Source organism: Metopolophium dirhodum, chromosome 7 (genome assembly GCF_019925205.1).
Source record: "Metopolophium dirhodum isolate CAU chromosome 7, ASM1992520v1, whole genome shotgun sequence".
Taxonomy (NCBI): domain Eukaryota; kingdom Metazoa; phylum Arthropoda; class Insecta; order Hemiptera; family Aphididae; genus Metopolophium; species Metopolophium dirhodum.
The window spans coordinates 36,016,629-36,028,878 of record NC_083566.1 but is presented as its reverse complement, the minus strand read 5'-3'; the positions used below and the strand labels follow the sequence as shown (position 1 = coordinate 36,028,878).

Sequence of the window (12,250 nt, the reverse complement as noted above, 5' to 3'; positions counted from 1 at the left end):
GGTTCACACTTTCCACCTTTTTTGTGTTGGAAATATTTTCGGTTGATTTAAAAACATTCTCCTACTGTGGTCAGTGGTCAGTGATCAGTGGTAACAATATATATAATATTATTACCTTATATATACAGTGCCTATCTAATATTAAATTAAAAATACATAATATAATTAGAAATATATTTTACATAATATGGGTACTGCAGACTGCAGTGATTGTACGGCTGCAGCACATGTGTGTATGTAGCTATAAAGATCGGTGTCCCTGATGGAATAATTATGAAAAATAAGAATTACATTTTTAAAAGGACAACCATATCTGGTTTTCCATTAAAAAAAACCAGATACGCGTTGTTATAATATTATTACACATTACGTCCGACCATCTATATGTAACGATATTAATCTAGACCGTTGTCCGTTGACGATTAGTAAAATTGTTATATGATTAACATAATATTATAAAAAAAAGAACCATTACTGTTTTAAAATTACCAACTATTATATGCTTGCATTTAAAAACTCGTCCCACATACAATAATATATACATCCAATATATGTATATTTATGTATAGGTTGGTATATATTTCTTAGAATGTGTTCAGATAATAATTATAATTATTATTGTATTTATGTAGAATATTATACGTGTACATACTATTGCAAAAATCATTAAATTATATTATAACTTTTAAGTATAAGATAGTTGTGGTATTGATTGATCTTTTATCTCACTTATAGTATCATAATAATTCATAGTAGGTTATATTATAATCTTTTCAAAAATACTATTCTCTGCACGTTCACCTGCAACCACAATAAACATAGATTACCGATCATAATATCATTATAATATCCATAGTGAAGACCGAACGTGATAAATATTATAGGTTTTGTTCGCAGAAGTTAAGTATTTAGATGCATACAAATTATAATATTGTACTATATAGAGTCTTGGTCATAGAATTTAGCCATACGAATATATTGTGCACAATGATAATTTAATCTCTCGGGTATTAAAACAAAACAAAAAACAATACGATTCATTATACGAACGAGAACAATCTGGCTTAACAATGCTGGGGTTGATCATCGTCCAATGTAGGTCAGACATCGGGCTGACATTGAGATTTGACGGTCGTGTCGCACATCACGCAAATATCACAACCAGTCACTATATGTCATTATGTAAATTACCTAATCAGCAAAGACAGATAACTTATGACACACGTGCGCCAGGTGGAGCGCAAGCCGGATTACGTAAATGGCATGTGAAAATGCTAATGAATTTTGTGTATAAATTAAACATTTTATGAAAAAAAAAAAAAAAAACGAGAAACGAGAAATTCTAAAAATTAAAAAGCGATATCGTTGCGTAAACGTATACTATGATGATCGACATGGAACTCGTGAAATATTTTTAGACCATAGACATGCAGGAGTCGACATTTAAGATTTCAGTATTTAAGTATTTTACTCGAAAATATGCACTCCGTCTTTAAGTCACTTTGTATCTTTTCATTTCTATATATGCCCATGTGCTATAATATATAGCCACTATATATACTCATTAGCCGTAACAATAATTAATAAATACAAATTTCCCAAAAAGTGATTTTGATTTCGCCCCTTCTACCTTCCGGCGACGAGTCTTACTATACCTAAAAGACTCCAACAGCATGCCAGTTCTCGTGCGAGAATTTTGTATACTTTAAGTTTAAAATTACTGGTCATGGAAACATTATTTTTTTTTGTTTCAATTTTTTGATGATTAACTGCGATAATATAATACAGTGAAAACTTTTGGACTTTATAGTGTAGGTACCGAAGCAATTTATTTTAGGTGTTCATTATTACTAGTAACATCTAAGCATCTACAATACATCGGAATTCAGCTTCAGCCACTCAAATTGTAAACACAATTTATTGGACCTTTATTCCAGGGCCCATATTCTATCCGTGCCCGGAGCCCCTGAAATGCTAGTTACGGCACATTATATGCATTATAGTTTATGTCATATGCTATTACTGTATGAACAAACAGGTCGTCTTTTTTTTGTCCAGGGGAAAAAAAAAACAAAAAAACAAAAACCACTCGGAGGGTGTTAAGTGGCCGGCGGCGGCGTTCGTTAAAACGCGTTTAAATGCAGTTTAAAAATCGCTAACGACTCGGCGGGCTCGTCCTAGTCCGCGTGCAAGCTATACAATATACATATTATTATTATTTTAATAATATTCATACAATTATTATTATTTTAGCCGATGCACGCGGCTCTTCTCCAGACGATGCGATGAGGACTTGACCCTATAGTAGTCTTGATATCATGCCGCCGCCGCCGCCGCCGCCGGACAATACGACCCACTAGAAATGGCGCGGCATCGCTGTGCATATACATAATATATATTGCAGTGCTTACGATATTATATATATATTATTTTATATATACAAAATTTCCCGTTGTTTACATTGTTACGGATTTTTAATTAAACCCCATTATAAATTCTCGTGTATATATTATAAATATTATATTATTATAATGGTGCTCGTCGGACGGCCTAGGCTCGTTATAAATCTCTATTATATATTATGAGCGCGTGCACAGCGTTCGAGTGGTTTCCTCCGCGCGCGGCTGCCGCTCGCCGTCGAGAGCTTTTCGTCTCTCTTTCTTACGCTTATAATATTATATTTGTTTCCTGGCAAAACAATGACCTCGCCTCCTCCCCCCCCCCCCATTTTTTACTGTGCCTACCTATGTACAGCAGCGATCGACGAGACGGTGTATAATGTGTGTGTGTGTGTGTGTGTGTGTGTGTGTGTGTGTGTGTTGATGTTGAATCAGTCAACAGCAACGTCCCTACTCGAGTGCTTACAAACGAAACTCGCATATTATTATAACGATATATGTATTATATGATATCATAGGACGAAGACACGCGGAAAGGTTATTATCTGTGACAATTTTTTTTTTTAGTTTTGAGTGGTTGAGAAACGCCTACATTGTAACATATAGACACGCGTATAATAATTGTGTATAGTATAATATTACGCCTGCAGTTGCGTATTTACCGACACTTATAATAGGACGGTCTCTGTGAAAAAGGGCACAAGTCAGTTTTTAAAAATTAAATATCATACTTTTGTTTCGAAAATAATTTTATGCCGGATTGACTGGTGGCACTCATATTTGGCTATCTCGATAGATACTATTATTGAGAGTAAGATAGCACCACAAATATCAGTGCCACCAGTCAATCCGGTGTAAAATTATTTTCAAAACAAAAGTATGATATATAATTTTTATAAACTGACTTGTGCCCTTTTTCACAGAGACCGTCCTATTATATTGCACCGGGCCGTCGATCCAGTCCGCGGACGGGCGTAGTTTCTACATTTTATTCGTATACTCGACGTATAATATTATTATTGTATGATATTTATCAAAGTACAAAGTAGGAACCGTCAGATTTTGTGGTCTTTGGTTCGTATTATGATAGATGGTTTTCCGCAACACTATATACGTTGTACTGTACTGTAACAATGTTATTCGTGTATAATTGATATTTTAAATTATAATATTTTATACTGACCACGGATAGTGATAACTACTGATAAGTTTATGTTTTATAAGACCTTCCGACCGAGATCAAACGTAAGTAAATTATCGATGTGTTTATACGTATTTGTTTTTTTTTTTTTAAATTTATGCGCCGTCCATAATAATATATTATTATGAAATTCACGTGTACCTATATTATATTTGTAGGGCTGCAAAGCAATAGCAACCCGTGTGTCATCAATCTAACGATAAAGTTACTTTTAAAATTTAAATAATTGAGAACTCAAACAGTCATGATAATATTTCAAATTGAACCTATTCATTATAATTTCTTTTTTAATTTTATTCATCGAGCGCATTTTACATATTATACGCATATTTATTTTTATAAATTACCACATGCTACATTTAAAAACGTATTTACTACATCGAATTAAAATTATATACTTTATTATAATTTTATACTGCAGTATTCTTATACAGGTACACGTATTCTTATTCACGTACCTAATATTGTATTATGTTTATATATATTGAAACACAACGTATAAAGATTATAATTAGTAATTACCATTATGGAATTACGTACATAAATATTATATTATATAGTACCTATATAGCAGTCGACACAATTTTTTTAAACGAACACTTTTTACTTTAATCTGGAAACGTATACCCCACGGCCTTGAGTAATTGATAATTTATTCAAATATTTAGTGTCAAGCTGTATCTTATCAGCATCGTATGTGTTTATTACAAGCTCATAAAAAATAATCAAAAGTATATAACTAACATGTTTACTAAATCACTATACAGATATTGTAGATGACTATATATACAGGGATATTTTATGTAGACGAACTGCATTTAATTTACTTGGCAATAACTAAAAAATTCTAATTCATATTCTAACTGTAACAAATGATAATTACGATACACAATAATAATAAGTAATAACCAAATATACGATAAATTCGTTACACTGGTGTAGGCAAAGCTTACACTATAAAAACCATCAGGGTAATATAAAAATGTAAGTCCACAAATATGTTGAACATAATTTATTATTTTGCGTTAAAAAATTGTGAAAGTTAGTATACATATTACACTGTTTCAAATGCTCTGTAAATTAATTACGGAATGTTACCACTCTATTAAAATGCATGAACAACTTTTACAGCAGATTTTGTGTTAACATAAATTATATGTATTTAAATTTAGAACACCGAGTAACTTTTCCAACCAATTTATATGTTGTAAAATATTCTTAATTTATTTTCAAACTGTACAGTACAAACACTTTTAATATATTTTTATGAAAAACAAAACTATTTAGAAAGGCATATATACCTAGGTGTTTAAATTTAAAAAATAATATAAGACGCAGTAAAACCTGCAACGTCACTCGCCGTATTATATTCATATAGTGGAATAAACAAATATTATTGTCATACATAGGAAATAAACTTATCTATAATTTATGGTTTTTTTATTTTTTCGGTAACATAAAACAATTTAACGAAACACTTGTCTATTACTTTCTAAATGCATTAGAGTACATTATTTTATAGTTCTACGATTTCAATTTTTCTTAAACATCATACAAGTTGCCTAATTAAAGCCCCTTAAAAACTGGTTGAATGACACCCTCTCCTTGCCTAATAATATTATCAATAAGTGTGTTTTTGCGAATAACAAACGAGCTACGAGTGTAATATGTTGTATAGTTGGTCTCTTTATAGTTGTGTAATTCGTTAAATTGTTTATGTGGTTTGCCATAGTATATTACAATTTCGTATGTGTACACAATTATTATATTATTATATAGTTTAAAACGTGCATGTGCTAATGATAATATTATAACGATATTAATGAACGTGAATTCAACAAAAAAAATATTTAAGGCCACACAAAATTGTATATTCCAAATAAATTATCATTTATTTCCAACTATGTTATTAAAGATATTATTATATTATTGGCCGGTCCCGCGTTTTTTGTGACGGACAATTTTTAAAAAAAAAAAAAAACGAAACACTTGACCATCTAAATACTTGGTTGTGTTGACATATAACGCATCGGCGGTATAGTGAAAAAAACATGCGAGGAATTAATTAAAAACTATAAAATAATATAAATAGCTCAAATCCCAAAACTGCGTTGAGCTATTTTTTTTATTTCGCGTGCGCATGCAATATCTTCTGTATAAACGAAAATGATTCTACTGCCTATTATGTTGCGCGAAAGATCGGAAGAATGTCACATCGTAAAATAATCCGTACGCGCGTCCCATATACATATTATTGTCATGGTTGCGTTTATTCTCGACCGTTATTGGTTTTGACTATAACCTGGCTCGGGGGGGGGGGGGGGGGGGTGGTGAAATCCTGTGTCGACCACGGCGGAAGTTTGGCGGTGGCTACAGTGTACCAGGCATTGGTATAGTATTGGTACTACACACTTGAATATCCTTTTTCGACGTGTCCAATACTGTATTATATAAACCGTGATCGTAAAAACTGTGTACATAATATTATGATATTATACCGAGAGGTACCGAGACCATGGCTTATGGGGCATTATAGGTATATACATGATGGGTACCTACGATACCGCGGTATAGTGGCGATGGGCATGCACGGTGCGCACAATGTACCTACATATTATATTATAATGTATGCGCGCGATGTGGGGTGGCCGTGGGCAGAGGTAAATAGTTTCGAAAACAATCGAGAGGTCGTTTCCATTTCTTTTTTCTTCTCCACCGCAACACTGAATAACGATAATAATGTATTCCTATGGGAAAACCGAATCGTGACATCCCCGAGCTACCGATACACGTTCGATGGCTACCGATTATGGAAATTCGAAAAATTTTAAACACAGTGGTTTCGGGGGAAACGGGTAGGTACGTGTGTAATATAATATATACTGCACGCGTATTATATATATTATATGAATTTTAAAAATGTAAATCACGTGGGAACAATACGGACAATCGTATATATATATATATATAAATGTATATACACACACACACACACACACACACACACACGTACGTATATAAATAAGTGGTAAGTTAAAAAGAGAAAAAAAAAACACACACACACATATTTGTCTCGGGGCACATGCCGGCGTCAATCACACACACACAAGCCGGCCGTGGCTACTGTTGAGCCCTATTATTATTGGCCAAACACGGAAATTATAGCAATCAGTAGCCGCCCGGCTACTGTTCACTTGGACATCTCCGCACCCCGTTCTGCGTGCGTAAATACGTATTTTAATATTATACACACACACACACACACACACACACACGATAACAGCAAATTACCCACTACTGTTTAAAATAATAATACAAAAAAAAAAAAAAATAAATACATAAATATATTATGATAATAAATTCGGTAGTCGGAGAACCGAAATGAAATGCGTACAATTAGAGCTGTAGCATAATGTGGTGTGGCGCTGGAAGGATCGTGCCGACCGCCCTGAGGGTCATGCGTGAATATGTATATATATTCCGTCGCGCTGACACCCGTAATCATGATATCCTATGTATATATACGCATAATATTGATACGTACGTAAATAAAATAATAATGTTATACCTCGCGCGCACAATACACACGCCATACGCACACGAGGAAGAGAATTACATAAATATTCGATTCGAATGTCTGGACGCGACCGTATAACAGGTACGTGGTCCGACATTCCGTCTCCGCCGCCGCAGCCTGTACGAGTCGTAGATTTTATTCGAATCCCGGAGCTGACGATATATATATATGATTATATGAACAACATATTTTGAAGTTGCGCGAGTTATACGTTTTATGCTTTTGAGTTAAAATTTTCACAAAAAAAAAAAAAAAAACTGGACGAAATGTTGACAACCAAATTCGTATCCACCAATTATAGGTACACGTTGATGATCGATCGAAACTTGAATTTATTAGTAATGGCATATTATACCGGTACGCCTTCTGATTCCCATTTACCGATGCTTGTATATCGGTAGCAATATCATAATATCTTAGTACCTATATAAGACGCTCGTAGAGCGGCCCATGCACGATCAGTGATATTATTATTGATATCGATAAAAACCCGTCGGCAAATATCAAAACGGTTTCGCTGTTTTCAATATTGTAAGTACTGTGAAGCACTGAAGTATACCATCAGTGTAACCCATTGCACGGTCAATGTCGAATATTGATCGTGTATGGGCCGCTTAGCACTTGAATAATTTTACGGACGCCTTTTATAATTAGAAACTTGAAAGTGCGTCACGCGCACCAGCAGAGTTTGACAAATTGCTGAATTTATATCGGATCAAATCTCAGATGGTACAATGTGCGCGCCGAGAAACATTTTCTTTTACGCGTGACACCTTGGGGTCATAAATACATCAGATAATACCGTCACATCACACATGGTTGTTCAACATAATATATCGTCTGTGGCATTTAAAACGATGTCTACTTGGTTTGTTTTTTTCCCGAAAAATTCGTTAATAATGATTAAAAAAAAAAAAAAAAATTATTATTTCATATTTTTATCACGTCATAGCACTTGTAATTATATCAGTACATCACAAATAATATCAAATAGAGTTTCCAAATAAATGTCAAAGTATAAACAATTGTGATTACTGATTAGTGATTACTACATTTACCCATGTTCCTTTGTACTTGGGAAGACAAAAGAAGAATTTTTCATTTTGAACATAATCATAATTGTTGACACTTCAATATTAATCGAGGTACATAAAATAATAATTAATTACTGTTGTGCTACGCATTCAACTATACAATTATTAATCTACACTTTATATTATATATTATATAGTGTAAATACTAATTGACCGGTTTATATTTACTATTCTCGTGGTGGGGTATTTACGTAACCCAAACAAAAACTTTATGCAAACTATATTGAAAACTCATACCTAAAACTATATGTTTTAAATTAGTTTAAACACTTTGCGTTCACCTTCATTTTTATTGTCCTTGACAGATGAATAATAATATATAATGACGATTAATGCACGTTGCCGCTTATCGAGAACATTCGAATGATTGTGTTTTCGACAGTAATTATAATTATTATTGTAATTGCATAGGTTATGTATTTTTGTTGAACAAACCAACTGCGAGTAAAAAACTCTTGTACCGAGGGTGCTTTGTTCAGTTCAATTGACCTATCAGTGATTTACGAACAATTATCCGGATAAGACCTAATGGATTGTAAATCACATACACACATGTATAATATATGTACACAATACACCATTCGTATTACTGAAGGATTATAGGAAGGGTGGTTTTTTCACACAATACGAACAAATAGTGAATCAAACAATACGCTGTTTATGTGTATCCATTTATATTGTCATTTCGGTAATTAATATAGCCATTTTGGCATTTTACAGAGTATTGCAATTAGGATTATAATATGTTGTTGTCATATATTAAATTTTTTTAATTTAACTCGCAATGAATCATAACGAATGTATATTATATTTATTTGAGACTAAAATCAACTTTTCCTCCAATATCCTTCTGGGTTAGTCATAAGTTCATGACTATAGGTCGAATGGTTCAAATAGAGTTGAACCGTTTTTCTTACGTACAATAATTTAAATTTAACATATTATATTATAATATCATGTACTTACGTTATATGCGTCTATATGCCCAAGTTTAGATCTTTCCTGATATAAAACTAGTCACGTATGTTACGTAATGAAATATACTATTTAAGGCTGTTTTTTAAATGATACCTAAAGGATTTTCAAAAATGAGAATATAAAAATAAAATACTAGGTGTATTGGTGTGACATGTTTTCCAGGCGTATTGTGTTGAAAAACCAACAACGTCATCGCGTACGTGAAATTTTTAGACATTGATTTTATATTTTTACGGTGACAATAAGGGGTCACCGTCGTCTGGGACCTTAATGATCTGCGCGTGATGAAAATTGAGTACTAAACCAACTTTGAAGAGGATAGGGGTGAGTTCAATCGGAGCGGACATTCGGAACGGAAAACCAAAGACGCCGCGAATAAAACGATTATGAGGCCATCAGTGGCGTCACCGTCACCGACGAGGGTGCGCCCGTGTGTATTTTTCGCTCTCGCCCGAAAGATTCGAATTGCAAATCCAAAATTGATTTTTTACAAAACCAATCCGTCCGTGAAATTTAAATTTTATTCTATAATATATATGATATATATGTATAAAGGGGTCGGTCTCATCGACTTAGAGGGTTGTTGGATCAAGGCCGTGTGTAAATGACATGTAAACAACCGCATGCGTGTACCTACGAAATGAGTCAATTAACTATGTACAAACATCAAAAGATCTCGTGTCGCGGGAAATTAATTGGAAAAAGGCTTGTGGCAAAAAAAAAAAAAATATTTATAAAAAAAGAGATTAATGGATTTTTGATTTTAATAACTGTTACAGGGCAGATGGCCGTCGTCGGGGCAATTAAATTAAATAAACTTTTTAAAGTGCACACGGCGGGTGGTTGAACCCGTTCTATTAATTTGTTTGCATTCTTGATATTATGATCTACGCGATAAGAATAAAAAACATATAAATATTGCAATATACATATAACAATATAAAGGTAGTCATACGAGTATAAAGGTAATAAAATCATACAGCGTTGTAGTCATTGTATTTTAAGTGCGATTTCAAAAACTAAATGTCGATAAATCGCCCTAGAGAACGACCACAATAATATGCTGAACTGGAAATAATTATAAATAAGTATAAAAAATGTGAAATAAAAATGTTTCAAAAATTATTCGCAAGCCTTTAATAAATACACTTTTCATACGATATTAAAGATTTTGTTTTATTTCTTTACAGAATCTCTTCAGACAAATTAAATTAGTTTTTAACGGGTTACTAAGTAAGTAGTTTTATAATTAAATTTTATATTTTGCTTGGAAGGGATAAAATATTTTTTAAACAAGAAAAACTTTTCTGAAATAAAATAAAAACGACCCCGATTAACGAAACGATAAAGATATAAAAGTTTCGTTTCACGTTATATTTGATACCAATTTAATTTTAAATTACCATTATGCCATTACCCTTTTATCACATTACAAATCTATCAAATTTATGCAAATACAATAAATTCTATACCTACTATTTTATCAACTTGCTTATAAAATAAGTCATATTCCATGTTTCATAATCATAGAAAATATACATAATATATGTTTCAACTTGAAACTATGTAATGTGAGAGAGATAATATACACTATCAAAATTAGCTTCAATGAGACCACCATATATTATAATACTGACCTCATTACTTTAAAGTTTAAATTATTTTAATATACGATTTACATTATATTAATTTATATTTTTATGTCACGTTTGTGTTTAATCAAGAGTTAAAATCATATAAGCAACACTACTGTAGGTATTTTTCAGTGGTGGTCGCATATTTTTACAATCACTGAAGTTGGTAAAAAAAAAAAAAAAAATATATTTACTATTTAAATTAAATTTAAAAAAATTGGGTTGTGGGTGTAAATTATAATTGATTCTATATTAATTGTATTTATTTGGAATCATTGTCTCAAAATTTTAAAAAAGCTATTTAGAAATAATAGCCAATACTGATTAAAAAAATAGGTGGCACTTGTTGTTTATAAAATATTTAGGCGTATTCAATAATTTTGATTGTAAGTATGAATAAAATGTGTTATTATAATACTAAAAATAGGAATGTACACTAATGGATATAATATGTATTATATATTCCAATATTTGTAATATTTAAATCGTATTTATATATGAACCTATATGCTGTCTGCAATGCTATCATACCATCGATGTAGTGAAATATATTATATTATCTGAAAGTCAGTACAATAATGTATAATATAACCTATAGATGTTTAATGTATTATAACCGTTTTTTTAATTTACTCTGAGGGTCGTGTTTGCAGTACAGTGATCTTCAAATATAGCAAGTTTTATATTTTTTATTTATATCACAACAAACCATACATAATAAGGCTATATTAAATAATGTTGTCGTGAAACGCGTAATGCTAAAAGTATGGATTTCACAAGTATACCGAACGAATTATTAGTATGTTTAGAGCTCTAGAGGTATAGGGTATAAGGTATAGAAAATTGTTTTATCGTTTGGTGTAATACTCACTATATGTTGACTTCGGGTTTTTCGTTTAATATAATATTACGTACAATTAAAGCTACAATTACGAACGATTACCTAATAAAAACAATGCATTGATAACATTTACATGGGCCCAACTATATAGCTAGTATAGTGATACCTAATGGCTCTTAGATACCTAATATTTTGGAAATCGGTATGGATGTATGGGTAATTATTATGGGCTGTACGGTAATATACGTTACTGTGGTTAATGCAGATATTATGACATTGGTAAAATGCACTACACCAAAGTTCCAATAATAATAGGCACGCCCGCCATCTTTTTATGCATTCAAACATTAATACAGCAGAATTTGTATGGATTTATTAAATTCTATTTTATACGATTACCTATACCTATAGCCACGCGTACAATAAGTTATACAATTTAAATCGACAGCAGGGTGCGTACGCCTGGTAAAACGTGACTATTTTACAATGGTTTAACTTAGATTTTACAAATGTGTCTAGCCGTCTA

General features: G+C 32.1%; 1 protein-coding gene across 2 annotated transcripts in view; it reads left to right on the top strand.

Moving 5' to 3' along the window:
- LOC132949565 (transcription factor AP-2-epsilon) overlaps window positions 1-12,250 on the top strand; it is a 187,567-nt gene that overhangs the window by 31,645 nt on the left and 143,672 nt on the right. The gene's annotated exons all lie outside the window — the stretch shown is intronic.